Source organism: Seriola aureovittata, chromosome 18 (assembly GCF_021018895.1).
Source record: "Seriola aureovittata isolate HTS-2021-v1 ecotype China chromosome 18, ASM2101889v1, whole genome shotgun sequence".
Taxonomy (NCBI): domain Eukaryota; kingdom Metazoa; phylum Chordata; class Actinopteri; order Carangiformes; family Carangidae; genus Seriola; species Seriola aureovittata.
In genome coordinates, this window is record NC_079381.1 from 3,465,001 (window position 1) to 3,480,000 (window position 15,000).

General features: G+C 41.3%; 34 non-coding genes across 34 annotated transcripts; all 34 read right to left on the reverse strand.

Annotated features, from left to right (window-relative positions):
• Window positions 1-244: 244 nt before the first annotated feature.
• Window positions 245-316, reverse strand: trnap-agg (transfer RNA proline (anticodon AGG)). The gene has a single exon. It is a non-coding gene; the product is annotated as a tRNA-Pro (tRNA).
• Window positions 317-608: 292 nt separating this feature from the next.
• Window positions 609-680, reverse strand: trnap-agg (transfer RNA proline (anticodon AGG)). The gene has a single exon. It is a non-coding gene; the product is annotated as a tRNA-Pro (tRNA).
• A 294-nt stretch (window positions 681-974) lies between these two features.
• trnap-agg (transfer RNA proline (anticodon AGG)) lies at window positions 975-1,046 on the reverse strand. The gene has a single exon. It is a non-coding gene; the product is annotated as a tRNA-Pro (tRNA).
• A 292-nt stretch (window positions 1,047-1,338) lies between these two features.
• On the reverse strand, window positions 1,339-1,410 carry trnap-agg (transfer RNA proline (anticodon AGG)). The gene has a single exon. It is a non-coding gene; the product is annotated as a tRNA-Pro (tRNA).
• A 657-nt stretch (window positions 1,411-2,067) lies between these two features.
• On the reverse strand, window positions 2,068-2,139 carry trnap-agg (transfer RNA proline (anticodon AGG)). Its single transcript has one exon. It is a non-coding gene; the product is annotated as a tRNA-Pro (tRNA).
• A 294-nt stretch (window positions 2,140-2,433) lies between these two features.
• trnap-agg (transfer RNA proline (anticodon AGG)) lies at window positions 2,434-2,505 on the reverse strand. The gene has a single exon. It is a non-coding gene; the product is annotated as a tRNA-Pro (tRNA).
• A 291-nt stretch (window positions 2,506-2,796) lies between these two features.
• trnap-agg (transfer RNA proline (anticodon AGG)) lies at window positions 2,797-2,868 on the reverse strand. The gene has a single exon. It is a non-coding gene; the product is annotated as a tRNA-Pro (tRNA).
• Window positions 2,869-3,160: 292 nt separating this feature from the next.
• Window positions 3,161-3,232, reverse strand: trnap-ugg (transfer RNA proline (anticodon UGG)). Its single transcript has one exon. It is a non-coding gene; the product is annotated as a tRNA-Pro (tRNA).
• Window positions 3,233-3,524: 292 nt separating this feature from the next.
• On the reverse strand, window positions 3,525-3,596 carry trnap-agg (transfer RNA proline (anticodon AGG)). Its single transcript has one exon. It is a non-coding gene; the product is annotated as a tRNA-Pro (tRNA).
• Window positions 3,597-3,890: 294 nt separating this feature from the next.
• Window positions 3,891-3,962, reverse strand: trnap-agg (transfer RNA proline (anticodon AGG)). The gene has a single exon. It is a non-coding gene; the product is annotated as a tRNA-Pro (tRNA).
• A 381-nt stretch (window positions 3,963-4,343) lies between these two features.
• trnap-agg (transfer RNA proline (anticodon AGG)) lies at window positions 4,344-4,415 on the reverse strand. Its single transcript has one exon. It is a non-coding gene; the product is annotated as a tRNA-Pro (tRNA).
• A 292-nt stretch (window positions 4,416-4,707) lies between these two features.
• trnap-agg (transfer RNA proline (anticodon AGG)) lies at window positions 4,708-4,779 on the reverse strand. The gene has a single exon. It is a non-coding gene; the product is annotated as a tRNA-Pro (tRNA).
• Window positions 4,780-5,436: 657 nt separating this feature from the next.
• Window positions 5,437-5,508, reverse strand: trnap-ugg (transfer RNA proline (anticodon UGG)). Its single transcript has one exon. It is a non-coding gene; the product is annotated as a tRNA-Pro (tRNA).
• Window positions 5,509-5,800: 292 nt separating this feature from the next.
• On the reverse strand, window positions 5,801-5,872 carry trnap-ugg (transfer RNA proline (anticodon UGG)). The gene has a single exon. It is a non-coding gene; the product is annotated as a tRNA-Pro (tRNA).
• Window positions 5,873-6,164: 292 nt separating this feature from the next.
• trnap-agg (transfer RNA proline (anticodon AGG)) lies at window positions 6,165-6,236 on the reverse strand. The gene has a single exon. It is a non-coding gene; the product is annotated as a tRNA-Pro (tRNA).
• Window positions 6,237-6,528: 292 nt separating this feature from the next.
• Window positions 6,529-6,600, reverse strand: trnap-ugg (transfer RNA proline (anticodon UGG)). The gene has a single exon. It is a non-coding gene; the product is annotated as a tRNA-Pro (tRNA).
• A 294-nt stretch (window positions 6,601-6,894) lies between these two features.
• On the reverse strand, window positions 6,895-6,966 carry trnap-agg (transfer RNA proline (anticodon AGG)). Its single transcript has one exon. It is a non-coding gene; the product is annotated as a tRNA-Pro (tRNA).
• A 292-nt stretch (window positions 6,967-7,258) lies between these two features.
• trnap-agg (transfer RNA proline (anticodon AGG)) lies at window positions 7,259-7,330 on the reverse strand. The gene has a single exon. It is a non-coding gene; the product is annotated as a tRNA-Pro (tRNA).
• A 671-nt stretch (window positions 7,331-8,001) lies between these two features.
• trnap-ugg (transfer RNA proline (anticodon UGG)) lies at window positions 8,002-8,073 on the reverse strand. The gene has a single exon. It is a non-coding gene; the product is annotated as a tRNA-Pro (tRNA).
• Window positions 8,074-8,365: 292 nt separating this feature from the next.
• trnap-ugg (transfer RNA proline (anticodon UGG)) lies at window positions 8,366-8,437 on the reverse strand. Its single transcript has one exon. It is a non-coding gene; the product is annotated as a tRNA-Pro (tRNA).
• A 292-nt stretch (window positions 8,438-8,729) lies between these two features.
• trnap-agg (transfer RNA proline (anticodon AGG)) lies at window positions 8,730-8,801 on the reverse strand. Its single transcript has one exon. It is a non-coding gene; the product is annotated as a tRNA-Pro (tRNA).
• A 292-nt stretch (window positions 8,802-9,093) lies between these two features.
• On the reverse strand, window positions 9,094-9,165 carry trnap-ugg (transfer RNA proline (anticodon UGG)). Its single transcript has one exon. It is a non-coding gene; the product is annotated as a tRNA-Pro (tRNA).
• Window positions 9,166-9,459: 294 nt separating this feature from the next.
• trnap-agg (transfer RNA proline (anticodon AGG)) lies at window positions 9,460-9,531 on the reverse strand. Its single transcript has one exon. It is a non-coding gene; the product is annotated as a tRNA-Pro (tRNA).
• A 292-nt stretch (window positions 9,532-9,823) lies between these two features.
• Window positions 9,824-9,895, reverse strand: trnap-ugg (transfer RNA proline (anticodon UGG)). The gene has a single exon. It is a non-coding gene; the product is annotated as a tRNA-Pro (tRNA).
• Window positions 9,896-10,189: 294 nt separating this feature from the next.
• trnap-ugg (transfer RNA proline (anticodon UGG)) lies at window positions 10,190-10,261 on the reverse strand. The gene has a single exon. It is a non-coding gene; the product is annotated as a tRNA-Pro (tRNA).
• Window positions 10,262-10,555: 294 nt separating this feature from the next.
• On the reverse strand, window positions 10,556-10,627 carry trnap-agg (transfer RNA proline (anticodon AGG)). Its single transcript has one exon. It is a non-coding gene; the product is annotated as a tRNA-Pro (tRNA).
• A 293-nt stretch (window positions 10,628-10,920) lies between these two features.
• Window positions 10,921-10,992, reverse strand: trnap-ugg (transfer RNA proline (anticodon UGG)). The gene has a single exon. It is a non-coding gene; the product is annotated as a tRNA-Pro (tRNA).
• Window positions 10,993-11,286: 294 nt separating this feature from the next.
• trnap-ugg (transfer RNA proline (anticodon UGG)) lies at window positions 11,287-11,358 on the reverse strand. Its single transcript has one exon. It is a non-coding gene; the product is annotated as a tRNA-Pro (tRNA).
• A 293-nt stretch (window positions 11,359-11,651) lies between these two features.
• On the reverse strand, window positions 11,652-11,723 carry trnap-agg (transfer RNA proline (anticodon AGG)). Its single transcript has one exon. It is a non-coding gene; the product is annotated as a tRNA-Pro (tRNA).
• A 294-nt stretch (window positions 11,724-12,017) lies between these two features.
• trnap-agg (transfer RNA proline (anticodon AGG)) lies at window positions 12,018-12,089 on the reverse strand. The gene has a single exon. It is a non-coding gene; the product is annotated as a tRNA-Pro (tRNA).
• Window positions 12,090-12,383: 294 nt separating this feature from the next.
• trnap-ugg (transfer RNA proline (anticodon UGG)) lies at window positions 12,384-12,455 on the reverse strand. Its single transcript has one exon. It is a non-coding gene; the product is annotated as a tRNA-Pro (tRNA).
• Window positions 12,456-12,749: 294 nt separating this feature from the next.
• trnap-ugg (transfer RNA proline (anticodon UGG)) lies at window positions 12,750-12,821 on the reverse strand. Its single transcript has one exon. It is a non-coding gene; the product is annotated as a tRNA-Pro (tRNA).
• Window positions 12,822-13,114: 293 nt separating this feature from the next.
• Window positions 13,115-13,186, reverse strand: trnap-agg (transfer RNA proline (anticodon AGG)). Its single transcript has one exon. It is a non-coding gene; the product is annotated as a tRNA-Pro (tRNA).
• An 811-nt stretch (window positions 13,187-13,997) lies between these two features.
• Window positions 13,998-14,069, reverse strand: trnap-cgg (transfer RNA proline (anticodon CGG)). The gene has a single exon. It is a non-coding gene; the product is annotated as a tRNA-Pro (tRNA).
• Between the last annotated feature and the right edge of the window lie 931 nt (window positions 14,070-15,000).

Consider the following 15,000-nt stretch of genomic DNA (forward strand, 5'->3'; position numbering starts at 1 on the left):
GCTTTAGAACATATTTTCGTTTGAACAATTAAATATGTTTGTGAGGTCTAAAGAAAAGCAGTCAGACGTGTATGAACAGTTAAGAGATTCATAATGCCTTCTACAAGGTATCTAAACATACACATGATACTAATGTCAAAGGAGGAGACATGAGCAAAGAGCATGTGTTCTAACATGTTTAAAGAGAACTCAGGTGCATTTCAGGGCTGGTACCAATGGCCACTACCAGACCTTTGCAAACAAGGGGCTCGTCCGGGAGTTGAACCCGGGACCTCTCGCACCCTAAGCGAGAATCATACCCCTAGACCAACGAGCCACAAAAGGTTGAAATTTATCTCAAGAAAAATCGCAAGTTCTAAGTTGAGCTTTAGAACATATTTTCGTTTGAACAATTAAATATGTTTGTGAGGTCTAAAGAAAAGCAGTCAGACGTGTATGAACAGTTAAGAGATTCATAATGCCTTCTACAAGGTATCTAAACATACACTTGATACTAATGTCAAAGGAGGAGACATGAGCAAAGAGCATGTGTTCTAACATGTTCACAGAGAACTCAGGTGCATTTCAGGGCTGGTACCAATGGCCACTACCAGACCTTTGCAAACAACGGGCTCGTCCGGGAGTTGAACCCGGGACCTCTCGCACCCTAAGCGAGAATCATACCCCTAGACCAACGAGCCACAAAAGGTTGAAATTTATCTCAAGAAAAATCGCAAGTTCTAAGTTGAGCTTTAGAACATATTTTCGTTTGAACAATTAAATATGTTTGTGAGGTCTAAAGAAAAGCACAGTGAGACGTGTATGAACAGTTAAGAGATTCATAATGCCTTCTACAAGGTATCTAAACATACACTTGATACTAATGTCAAAGGAGGAGACATGAGCAAAGAGCATGTGTTCTAACATGTTCACAGAGAACTCAGGTGCATTTCAGGGCTGGTACCAATGGCCACTACCAGACCTTTGCAAACAAGGGGCTCGTCCGGGAGTTGAACCCGGGACCTCTCGCACCCTAAGCGAGAATCATACCCCTAGACCAACGAGCCACAAAAGGTTGAAATTTATCTCAAGAAAAATCGCAAGTTCTAAGTTGAGCTTTAGAACATATTTTCGTTTGAACAATTAAATATGTTTGTGAGGTCTAAAGAAAAGCAGTCAGACGTGTATGAACAGTTAAGAGATTCATAATGCCTTCTACAAGGTATCTAAACATACACTTGATACTAATGTCAAAGGAGGAGACATGAGCAAAGAGCATGTGTTCTAACATGTTCACAGAGAACTCAGGTGCATTTCAGGGCTGGTACCAATGGCCACTACCAGACCTTTGCAAACAAAGGGCTCGTCCGGGAGTTGAACCCGGGACCTCTCGCACCCTAAGCGAGAATCATACCCCTAGACCAACGAGCCACAAAAGGTTGAAATTTATCTCAAGAAAAATCGCAAGTTTTAAGTTGAGCTTTAGAACATATTTTCGTTTGAACAATTAAATATGTTTGTGAGGTCTAAAGAAAAGCAGTCAGACGTGTATGAACAGTTAAGAGATTCATAATGCCTTCTACAAGGTATCTAAACATACACTTGATACTAATGTCAAAGGAGGAGACATGAGCAAAGAGCATGTGTTCTAACATGTTCACAGAGAACTCAGGTGCATTTCAGGGCTGATACCAATGGCCACTACCAGACCTTTGCAAACAAGGGGCTCGTCGGGAGTTGAACCCGGGACCTCTCGCACCCAAAGCGAGAATCATACCCCTAGACCAACGAGCCACAAAAGGTTGAAATTTATCTCAAGAAAAATCGCAAGTTCTAAGTTGAGCTTTAGAACATATTTTCGTTTGAACAATTAAATATGTTTGTGAGGTCTAAAGAAAAGCACAGTCAGACGTGTATGAACAGTTAAGAGATTCATAATGCCTTCTACAAGGTATCTAAACATACACTTGATACTAATGTCAAAGGAGGAGACATGAGCAAAGAGCATGTGTTCTAACATGTTCACAGAGAACTCAGGTGCATTTCAGGGCTGGTACCAATGGCCACTACCAGACCTTTGCAAACAAGGGGCTCGTCCGGGAGTTGAACCCGGGACCTCTCGCACCCTAAGCGAGAATCATACCCCTAGACCAACGAGCCACAAAAGGTTGAAATTTATCTCAAGAAAAATCGCAAGTTCTAAGTTGAGCTTTAGAACATATTTTTGTTTGAACAATTAAATATGTTTGTGAGGTCTAAAGAAAAGCACAGTCAGACGTGTATGAACAGTTAAGAGATTCATAATGCCTTCTACAAGGTATCTAAACATACACTTGATACTAATGTCAAAGGAGGAGACATGAGCAAAGAGCATGTGTTCTAACATGTTCACAGAGAACTCAGGTGCATTTCAGGGCTGGTACCAATGGCCACTACCAGACCTTTGCAAACAAGGGGCTCGTCCGGGAGTTGAACCCGGGACCTCTCGCACCCTAAGCGAGAATCATACCCCTAGACCAACGAGCCACAAAAGGTTGAAATTTATCTCAAGAAAAATCGCAAGTTCTTAGTTGAGCTTTAGAACATATTTTCGTTTGAACAATTAAATATGTTTGTGAGGTCTAAAGAAAAGCAGTCAGACGTGTATGAACAGTTAAGAGATTCATAATGCCTTCTACAAGGTATCTAAACATACACTTGATACTAATGTCAAAGGAGGAGACATGAGCAAAGAGCATGTGTTCTAACATGTTCACAGAGAACTCAGGTGCATTTCAGGGCTGTACCAATGGCCACTACCAGACCTTTGCAAACAAAGGGCTCGTCCGGGAGTTGAACCCGGGACCTCTCGCACCCTAAGCGAGAATCATACCCCTAGACCAACGAGCCACAAAAGGTTGAAATTTATCTCAAGAAAAATCGCAAGTTTTAAGTTGAGCTTTAGAACATATTTTCGTTTGAACAATTAAATATGTTTGTGAGGTCTAAAGAAAAGCAGTCAGACGTGTATGAACAGTTAAGAGATTCATAATGCCTTCTACAAGGTATCTAAACATACACTTGATACTAATGTCAAAGGAGGAGACATGAGCAAAGAGCATGTGTTCTAACATGTTCACAGAGAACTCAGGTGCATTTCAGGGCTGATACCAATGGCCACTACCAGACCTTTGCAAACAAGGGGCTCGTCCGGGAGTTGAACCCGGGACCTCTCGCACCCAAAGCGAGAATCATACCCCTAGACCAACGAGCCACAAAAGGTTGAAATTTATCTCAAGAAAAATCGCAAGTTTTAAGTTGAGCTTTAGAACATATTTTCGTTTGAACAATTAAATATGTTTGTGAGGTCTAAAGAAAAGCAGTCAGACGTGTATGAACAGTTAAGAGATTCATAATGCCTTCTACAAGGTATCTAAACATACACTTGATACTAATGTCAAAGGAGGAGACATGAGCAAAGAGCATGTGTTCTAACATGTTTAAAGAGAACTCAGGTGCATTTCAGGGCTGGTACCAATGGCCACTACCAGACCTTTGCAAACAAGGGGCTCGTCCGGGAGTTGAACCCGGGACCTCTCGCACCCTAAGCGAGAATCATACCCCTAGACCAACGAGCCACAAAAGGTTGAAATTTATCTCAAGAAAAATCGCAAGTTTTAAGTTGAGCTTTAGAACATATTTTCGTTTGAACAATTAAATATGTTTGTGAGGTCTAAAGAAAAGCACAGTCAGACGTGTATGAACAGTTAAGAGATTCATAATGCCTTCTACAAGGTATCTAAACATACACTTGATACTAATGTCAAAGGAGGAGACATGAGCAAAGAGCATGTGTTCTAACATGTTCACAGAGAACTCAGGTGCATTTCAGGGCTGATACCAATGGCCACTACCAGACCTTTGCAAACAAGGGGCTCGTCCGGGAGTTGAACCCGGGACCTCTCGCACCCTAAGCGAGAATCATACCCCTAGACCAACGAGCCACAAAAGGTTGAAATTTATCTCAAGAAAAATCGCAAGTTCTTAGTTGAGCTTTAGAACATATTTTCGTTTGAACAATTAAATATGTTTGTGAGGTCTAAAGAAAAGCACAGTCAGACGTGTATGAACAGTTAAGAGATTCATAATGCCTTCTACAAGGTATCTAAACATACACTTGATACTAATGTCAAAGGAGGAGACATGAGCAAAGAGAACAGTTAAGAGATTCATAATGCCTTCTACAAGGTATCTAAACATACACTTGATACTAATGTCAAAGGAGGAGACATGAGCAAAGAGCATGTGTTCTAACATGTTCACAGAGAACTCAGGTGCATTTCAGGGCTGATACCAATGGCCACTACCAGACCTTTGCAAACAAAGGGCTCGTCCGGGAGTTGAACCCGGGACCTCTCGCACCCTAAGCGAGAATCATACCCCTAGACCAACGAGCCACAAAAGGTTGAAATTTATCTCAAGAAAAATCGCAAGTTTTAAGTTGAGCTTTAGAACATATTTTCGTTTGAACAATTAAATATGTTTGTGAGGTCTAAAGAAAAGCAGTCAGACGTGTATGAACAGTTAAGAGATTCATAATGCCTTCTACAAGGTATCTAAACATACACTTGATACTAATGTCAAAGGAGGAGACATGAGCAAAGAGCATGTGTTCTAACATGTTCACAGAGAACTCAGGTGCATTTCAGGGCTGATACCAATGGCCACTACCAGACCTTTGCAAACAAGGGGCTCGTCCGGGAGTTGAACCCGGGACCTCTCGCACCCTAAGCGAGAATCATACCCCTAGACCAACGAGCCACAAAAGGTTGAAATTTATCTCAAGAAAAATCGCAAGTTCTAAGTTGAGCTTTAGAACATATTTTCGTTTGAACAATTAAATATGTTTGTGAGGTCTAAAGAAAAGCACAGTCAGACGTGTATGAACAGTTAAGAGATTCATAATGCCTTCTACAAGGTATCTAAACATACACTTGATACTAATGTCAAAGGAGGAGACATGAGCAAAGAGCATGTGTTCTAACATGTTTAAAGAGAACTCAGGTGCATTTCAGGGCTGATACCAATGGCCACTACCAGACCTTTGCAAACAAGGGGCTCGTCCGGGAGTTGAACCGGGACCTCTCGCACCCAAAGCGAGAATCATACCCCTAGACCAACGAGCCACAAAAGGTTGAAATTTATCTCAAGAAAAATCGCAAGTTCTAAGTTGAGCTTTAGAACATATTTTCGTTTGAACAATTAAATATGTTTGTGAGGTCTAAAGAAAAGCAGTCAGACGTGTATGAACAGTTAAGAGATTCATAATGCCTTCTATAAGGTATCTAAACATACACTTGATACTAATGTCAAAGGAGGAGACATGAGCAAAGAGCATGTGTTCTAACATGTTCACAGAGAACTCAGGTGCATTTCAGGGCTGATACCAATGGCCACTACCAGACCTTTGCAAACAAGGGGCTCGTCCGGGAGTTGAACCCGGGACCTCTCGCACCCAAAGCGAGAATCATACCCCTAGACCAACGAGCCACAAAAGGTTGAAATTTATCTCAAGAAAAATCGCAAGTTCTAAGTTGAGCTTTAGAACATATTTTCGTTTGAACAATTAAATATGTTTGTGAGGTCTAAAGAAAAGCAGTCAGACGTGTATGAACAGTTAAGAGATTCATAATGCCTTCTACAAGGTATCTAAACATACACTTGATACTAATGTCAAAGGAGGAGACATGAGCAAAGAGCATGTGTTCTAACATGTTTAAAGAGAACTCAGGTGCATTTCAGGGCTGGTACCAATGGCCACTACCAGACCTTTGCAAACAAGGGGCTCGTCCGGGAGTTGAACCCGGGACCTCTCGCACCCAAAGCGAGAATCATACCCCTAGACCAACGAGCCACAAAAGGTTGAAATTTATCTCAAGAAAAATCGAAAGTTCTTAGTTGAGCTTTAGAACATATTTTCGTTTGAACAATTAAATATGTTTGTGAGGTCTAAAGAAAAGCAGTCAGACGTGTATGAACAGTTAAGAGATTCATAATGCCTTCTACAAGGTATCTAAACATACACTTGATACTAATGTCAAAGGAGGAGACATGAGCAAAGAGCATGTGTTCTAACATGTTTAAAGAGAACTCAGGTGCATTTCAGGGCTGGTACCAATGGCCACTACCAGACCTTTGCAAACAAAGGGCTCGTCCGGGAGTTGAACCCGGGACCTCTCGCACCCTAAGCGAGAATCATACCCCTAGACCAACGAGCCACAAAAGGTTGAAATTTATCTCAAGAAAAATCGCAAGTTTTAAGTTGAGCTTTAGAACATATTTTCGTTTGAACAATTAAATATGTTTGTGAGGTCTAAAGAAAAGCAGTCAGACGTGTATGAACAGTTAAGAGATTCATAATGCCTTCTACAAGGTATCTAAACATACACTTGATACTAATGTCAAAGGAGGAGACATGAGCAAAGAGCATGTGTTCTAACATGTTCACAGAGAACTCAGGTGCATTTCAGGGCTGATACCAATGGCCACTACCAGACCTTTGCAAACAAGGGGCTCGTCCGGGAGTTGAACCCGGGACCTCTCGCACCCAAAGCGAGAATCATACCCCTAGACCAACGAGCCACAAAAGGTTGAAATTTATCTCAAGAAAAATCGAAAGTTCTTAGTTGAGCTTTAGAACATATTTTCGTTTGAACAATTAAATATGTTTGTGAGGTCTAAAGAAAAGCACAGTCAGACGTGTATGAACAGTTAAGAGATTCATAATGCCTTCTACAAGGTATCTAAACATACACTTGATACTAATGTCAAAGGAGGAGACATGAGCAAAGAGCATGTGTTCTAACATGTTTAAAGAGAACTCAGGTGCATTTCAGGGCTGGTACCAATGGCCACTACCAGACCTTTGCAAACAAGGGGCTCGTCCGGGAGTTGAACCCGGGACCTCTCGCACCCTAAGCGAGAATCATACCCCTAGACCAACGAGCCACAAAAGGTTGAAATTTATCTCAAGAAAAATCGCAAGTTCTAAGTTGAGCTTTAGAACATATTTTCGTTTGAACAATTAAATATGTTTGTGAGGTCTAAAGAAAAGCAGTCAGACGTGTATGAACAGTTAAGAGATTCATAATGCCTTCTACAAGGTATCTAAACATACACTTGATACTAATGTCAAAGGAGGAGACATGAGCAAAGAGCATGTGTTCTAACATGTTTAAAGAGAACTCAGGTGCATTTCAGGGCTGGTACCAATGGCCACTACCAGACCTTTGCAAACAAGGGGCTCGTCCGGGAGTTGAACCCGGGACCTCTCGCACCCTAAGCGAGAATCATACCCCTAGACCAACGAGCCACAAAAGGTTGAAATTTATCTCAAGAAAAATCGCAAGTTCTAAGTTGAGCTTTAGAACATATTTTCGTTTGAACAATTAAATATGTTTGTGAGGTCTAAAGAAAAGCAGTCAGACGTGTATGAACAGTTAAGAGATTCATAATGCCTTCTACAAGGTATCTAAACATACACTTGATACTAATGTCAAAGGAGGAGACATGAGCAAAGAGCATGTGTTCTAACATGTTCACAGAGAACTCAGGTGCATTTCAGGGCTGATACCAATGGCCACTACCAGACCTTTGCAAACAAGGGGCTCGTCCGGGAGTTGAACCCGGGACCTGAACCCGGGACCTCTCGCACCCAAAGCAAGAATCATACCCCTAGACCAACGAGCCACAAAAAGTTGAAATTTATCTCAAGAAAAATCGCAAGTTCTAAGTTGAGCTTTAGAACATATTTTCGTTTGAACAATTAAATATGTTTGTGAGGTCTAAAGAAAAGCACAGTCAGACGTGTATGAACAGTTAAGAGATTCATAATGCCTTCTATAAGGTATCTAAACATACACTTGATACTAATGTCAAAGGAGGAGACATGAGCAAAGAGCATGTGTTCTAACATGTTCACAGAGAACTCAGGTGCATTTCAGGGCTGATACCAATGGCCACTACCAGACCTTTGCAAACAAGGGGCTCGTCCGGGAGTTGAACCCGGGACCTCTCGCACCCAAAGCGAGAATCATACCCCTAGACCAACGAGCCACAAAAGGTTGAAATTTATCTCAAGAAAAATCGCAAGTTCTAAGTTGAGCTTTAGAACATATTTTCGTTTGAACAATTAAATATGTTTGTGAGGTCTAAAGAAAAGCAGTCAGACGTGTATGAACAGTTAAGAGATTCATAATGCCTTCTACAAGGTATCTAAACATACACTTGATACTAATGTCAAAGGAGGAGACATGAGCAAAGAGCATGTGTTCTAACATGTTCACAGAGAACTCAGGTGCATTTCAGGGCTGATACCAATGGCCACTACCAGACCTTTGCAAACAAGGGGCTCGTCCGGGAGTTGAACCCGGGACCTCTCGCACCCAAAGCGAGAATCATACCCCTAGACCAACGAGCCACAAAAGGTTGAAATTTATCTCAAGAAAAATCGCAAGTTCTAAGTTGAGCTTTAGAACATATTTTCGTTTGAACAATTAAATATGTTTGTGAGGTCTAAAGAAAAGCAGTCAGACGTGTATGAACAGTTAAGAGATTCATAATGCCTTCTACAAGGTATCTAAACATACACTTGATACTAATGTCAAAGGAGGAGACATGAGCAAAGAGCATGTGTTCTAACATGTTTAAAGAGAACTCAGGTGCATTTCAGGGCTGGTACCAATGGCCACTACCAGACCTTTGCAAACAAAGGGCTCGTCCGGGAGTTGAACCCGGGACCTCTCGCACCCTAAGCGAGAATCATACCCCTAGACCAACGAGCCACAAAAGGTTGAAATTTATCTCAAGAAAAATCGCAAGTTTTAAGTTGAGCTTTAGAACATATTTTCGTTTGAACAATTAAATATGTTTGTGAGGTCTAAAGAAAAGCAGTCAGACGTGTATGAACAGTTAAGAGATTCATAATGCCTTCTACAAGGTATCTAAACATACACTTGATACTAATGTCAAAGGAGGAGACATGAGCAAAGAGCATGTGTTCTAACATGTTCACAGAGAACTCAGGTGCATTTCAGGGCTGATACCAATGGCCACTACCAGACCTTTGCAAACAAGGGGCTCGTCCGGGAGTTGAACCCGGGACCTCTCGCACCCAAAGCGAGAATCATACCCCTAGACCAACGAGCCACAAAAGGTTGAAATTTATCTCAAGAAAAATCGAAAGTTCTTAGTTGAGCTTTAGAACATATTTTCGTTTGAACAATTAAATATGTTTGTGAGGTCTAAAGAAAAGCACAGTCAGACGTGTATGAACAGTTAAGAGATTCATAATGCCTTCTACAAGGTATCTAAACATACACTTGATACTAATGTCAAAGGAGGAGACATGAGCAAAGAGCATGTGTTCTAACATGTTTAAAGAGAACTCAGGTGCATTTCAGGGCTGGTACCAATGGCCACTACCAGACCTTTGCAAACAAGGGGCTCGTCCGGGAGTTGAACCCGGGACCTCTCGCACCCTAAGCGAGAATCATACCCCTAGACCAACGAGCCACAAAAGGTTGAAATTTATCTCAAGAAAAATCGCAAGTTTTAAGTTGAGCTTTAGAACATATTTTCGTTTGAACAATTAAATATGTTTGTGAGGTCTAAAGAAAAGCAGTCAGACGTGTATGAACAGTTAAGAGATTCATAATGCCTTCTACAAGGTATCTAAACATACACTTGATACTAATGTCAAAGGAGGAGACATGAGCAAAGAGCATGTGTTCTAACATGTTTAAAGAGAACTCAGGTGCATTTCAGGGCTGATACCAATGGCCACTACCAGACCTTTGCAAACAAGGGGCTCGTCCGGGAGTTGAACCCGGGACCTCTCGCACCCAAAGCGAGAATCATACCCCTAGACCAACGAGCCACAAAAGGTTGAAATTTATCTCAAGAAAAATCGCAAGTTCTTAGTTGAGCTTTAGAACATATTTTCGTTTGAACAATTAAATATGTTTGTGAGGTCTAAAGAAAAGCACAGTCAGACGTGTATGAACAGTTAAGAGATTCATAATGCCTTCTACAAGGTATCTAAACATACACTTGATACTAATGTCAAAGGAGGAGACATGAGCAAAGAGCATGTGTTCTAACATGTTCACAGAGAACTCAGGTGCATTTCAGGGCTGGTACCAATGGCCACTACCAGACCTTTGCAAACAAGGGGCTCGTCCGGGAGTTGAACCCGGGACCTCTCGCACCCAAAGCGAGAATCATACCCCTAGACCAACGAGCCACAAAAGGTTGAGATCTATCTTAAGAAAAATCGCAAGTTCTAAGTTGAGCTTTAGAACATATTTTCGTTTGAACAATTAAATATGTTTGTGAGGTCTAAAGAAAAGCACAGTCAGACGTGTATGAACAGTTAAGAGATTCATAATGCCTTCTACAAGGTATCTAAACATACACTTGATACTAATGTCAAAGGAGGAGACATGAGCAAAGAGCATGTGTTCTAACATGTTTAAAGAGAACTCAGGTGCATTTCAGGGCTGGTACCAATGGCCACTACCAGACCTTTGCAAACAAGGGGCTCGTCCGGGAGTTGAACCCGGGACCTCTCGCACCCTAAGCGAGAATCATACCCCTAGACCAACGAGCCACAAAAGGTTGAAATTTATCTCAAGAAAAATCGCAAGTTCTAGTTGAGCTTTAGAACATATTTTCGTTTGAACAATTAAATATGTTTGTGAGGTCTAAAGAAAAGCACAGTCAGACGTGTATGAACAGTTAAGAGATTCATAATGCCTTCTACAAGGTATCTAAACATACACTTGATACTAATGTCAAAGGAGGAGACATGAGCAAAGAGCATGTGTTCTAACATGTTTAAAGAGAACTCAGGTGCATTTCAGGGCTGGTACCAATGGCCACTACCAGACCTTTGCAAACAAGGGGCTCGTCCGGGAGTTGAACCCGGGACCTCTCGCACCCAAAGCGAGAATCATACCCCTAGACCAACGAGCCACAAAAGGTTGAGATCTATCTTAAAAAAAATCGCAAGTTCTAAGTTGAGCTTTAGAACATATTTTCGTTTGAACAATTAAATATGTTTGTGAGGTCTAAAGAAAAGCACAGTCAGACGTGTATGAACAGTTAAGAGATTCATAATGCCTTCTACAAGGTATCTAAACATACACTTGATACTAATGTCAAAGGAGGAGACATGAGCAAAGAGCATGTGTTCTAACATGTTTAAAGAGAACTCAGGTGCATTTCAGGGCTGGTACCAATGGCCACTACCAGACCTTTGCAAACAAGGGGCTCGTCCGGGAGTTGAACCCGGGACCTCTCGCACCCAAAGCGAGAATCATACCCCTAGACCAACGAGCCACAAAAGGTTGAAATTTATCTCAAGAAAAATCGCAAGTTCTAAGTTGAGCTTTAGAACATATTTTCATTTGAACAATTAAATATGTTTGTGAGGTCTAAAGAAAAGCAGTGAGACGTGTATGAACAGTTAAGAGATTCATAATGCCTTCTACAAGGTATCTAAACATACACTTGATACTAATGTCAAAGGAGGAGACATGAGCAAAGAGCATGTGTTCTAACATGTTCACAGAGAACTAAAGGTGCATTTCAGGGCTGATACCAATGGCCACTACCAGACCTTTGCAAACAAGGGGCTCGTCCGGGAGTTGAACCCGGGACCTCTCGCACCCTAAGCGAGAATCATACCCCTAGACCAACGAGCCACAAAAGGTTGAAATTTATCTCAAGAAAAATCGAAAGTTCTTAGTTGAGCTTTAGAACATATTTTCGTTTGAACAATTAAATATGTTTGTGAGGTCTAAAGAAAAGCACAGTCAGAGCTGAATGAACAGTTAAGAGATTCATAATGCCTTCTACAAGGTATCTAAACATACACTTGATACTAATGTCAAAGGAGGAGACATGAGCAAAGAGCATGTGTTCTAACATGTTTAAAGAGAACTCAGGTGCATTTCAGGGCTGGTACCAATGGCCACTACCAGACCTTTGCAAACAAGGGGCTCGTCCGGGAGTTGAACCCGGGACCTCTCGCACCCTAAGCGAGAATCATACCCCTAGACCAACGAGCCACAAAAGGTTGAAATTTATCTCAAGAAAAATCGCAAGTTTTAAGTTGAGCTTTAGAACATATTTTCGTTTGAACAATTAAATATGTTTGTGAGGTCTAAAGAAAAGCACAGTCAGACGTGTATGAACAGTTAAGAGATTCATAATGCCTTCTACAAGGTATCTAAACATACACTTGATACTAATGTCAAAGGAGGAGACATGAGCAAAGAGCATGTGTTCTAACATGTTCACAGAGAACTCAGGTGCATTTCAGGGCTGGTACCAATGGCCACTACCAGACCTTTGCAAACAAGGGGCTCGTCCGGGAGTTGAACCCGGGACCTCTCGCACCCAAAGCGAGAATCATACCCCTAGACCAACGAGCCACAAAAGGTTGAGATCTATCTTAAGAAAAATCGCAAGTTCTAAGTTGAGCTTTAGAACATATTTTCGTTTGAACAATTAAATATGTTTGTGAGGTCTAAAGAAAAGCACAGTCAGACGTGTATGAACAGTTAAGAGATTCATAATGCCTTCTACAAGGTATCTAAACATACACTTGATACTAATGTCAAAGGAGGAGACATGAGCAAAGAGCATGTGTTCTAACATGTTTAAAGAGAACTCAGGTGCATTTCAGGGCTGGTACCAATGGCCACTACCAGACCTTTGCAAACAAGGGGCTCGTCCGGGAGTTGAACCCGGGACCTCTCGCACCCAAAGCGAGAATCATACCCCTAGACCAACGAGCCACAAAAGGTTGAAATTTATCTCAAGAAAAATCGCAAGTTCTAAGTTGAGCTTTAGAACATATTTTCATTTGAACAATTAAATATGTTTGTGAGGTCTAAAGAAAAGCAGTGAGACGTGTATGAACAGTTAAGAGATTCATAATGCCTTCTACAAGGTATCTAAACATACACTTGATACTAATGTCAAAGGAGGAGACATTAGCAAAGAGCATGTGTTCTAACATGTTCACAGAGAACTAAAGGTGCATTTCAGGGCTGATACCAATGGCCACTACCAGACCTTTGCAAACAAGGGGCTCGTCCGGGAGTTGAACCCGGGACCTCTCGCACCCTAAGCGAGAATCATACCCCTAGACCAACGAGCCACAAAAGGTTGAAATTTATCTCAAGAAAAATCGAAAGTTCTTAGTTGAGCTTTAGAACATATTTTCGTTTGAACAATTAAATATGTTTGTGAGGTCTAAAGAAAAGCACAGTCAGAGCTGAATGAACAGTTAAGAGATTCATAATGCCTTCTACAAGGTATCTAAACATACACTTGATACTAATGTCAAAGGAGGAGACATGAGCAAAGAGCATGTGTTCTAACATGTTCACAGAGAACTCAGGTGCATTTCAGGGCTGATACCAATGGCCACTACCAGACCTTTGCAAACAAGGGGCTCGTCCGGGAGGTGAACCCGGGACCTCTCGCACCCAAAGCGAGAATCATACCCCTAGACCAACAAGCCACAAAAGGTTGAAATTTATCTCAAGAAAAGTCGCAAGTTCTGAGTTGAGCTTTAGAACATATTTTCATTTGAACAATTAAATATGTTTGTGAGGTCTAAAGAAAAGCACAGTGAGACGTGTATGAACAGTTAAGAGATTCATAATGCCTTCTACAAGGTATCTAAACATACACTTGATACTAATGTCAAAGGAGGAGACATGAGCAAAGAGCATATGTTCTATCATGTTCACGAAAACTCAGTGGTGGCCAAAAAACATTTTATGATTGTTTTCTCCTTCATTTGTCACCCTTGTGCATATGTGCTAGCTTACATTGTCCAAGAGACACACCTTTTTAGTTGTTCTGGTAGGTCTGCTTTGACATACACATGAAATTACTATCATTGCATAATTTCAAAGGGCTTATATGACACAAACAGCCATCATCCCTGAATTCCAAGCAATGGGCTCGTCCGGGAGTTGAACCCGGGACCTCTCGCACCCGAAGCGAGAATCATACCCCTAGACCAACGAGCCATGAGTTTATCAAATTTGTCTCAAGTAACATCTCAAATTCTAAGTTAACCGTTAAACCATTCGTTCACTTGAACATCTAAATAAGTTTATGAGGCCTGAAGACATACACAATCAGACTTTAATGAACAGTCAAGAAACTCATAATGCCCTCTAAAAGGCATGTAAACACTTTATCCTAACATCAAAGGAGGAAACATAAGCAAGTTTTGAAGGCTTTGATGTTTGTGTACATTTCATGCACAAACTGGTCTTTCCCTTGTAGCTTCACATTCAGTTCATTCATGTGTGTCAGTATGTCCACAGCAAAAGCTAAATCACAAAGCCAATCTGTGTCACTCAGCTCAGGAAAATCGTCAGCTTTCTCAAGTAGCTCCAAAAATGAGATAATCTACTGTTTGAGCTCCCACACTCATTGACATACTTTCCCCAAACTTAACCAGCGGACATTAGAGTGGTAAAGCAAGTCCTGGTGATCAGAGTCAGTATCTTCAAGAAACTTAATAAACTGACGATGCTGAAGTCTCCTCGCTTGAATAAAGTTAACGAGTTTCACAACTGGCAACTGAAACTCCCCTTTAGGGAAAAGCTTGCTAGTCTTTGCTAATTTGAATGCCAGCAAATAACTTGCCTTTGTGCTTGATTCTTGGATGGCAGTTTGTCAGATAATGGTGTTTTGCTGAGCCTGCAAACTAGCTGCCAACCTCTGAGCGGTAGCAGTCCGTTCTTGCGTTGAATGATTGTTAGCGTAATTAGCATGCTTGGTGGAAAAGTGACAGCTGATGTTGTATTCCTATAAAACCGCAACGGTTTCTTGGCAAATAACATATACAGCCTTTGACCGGGCTTCAGTGAAAAAGTATTTAGTTGTCCATTCCTTATTAAACACTCGGCACTCACTGTCGACTTTTATTTTCTTTGGCCCACTCATTGT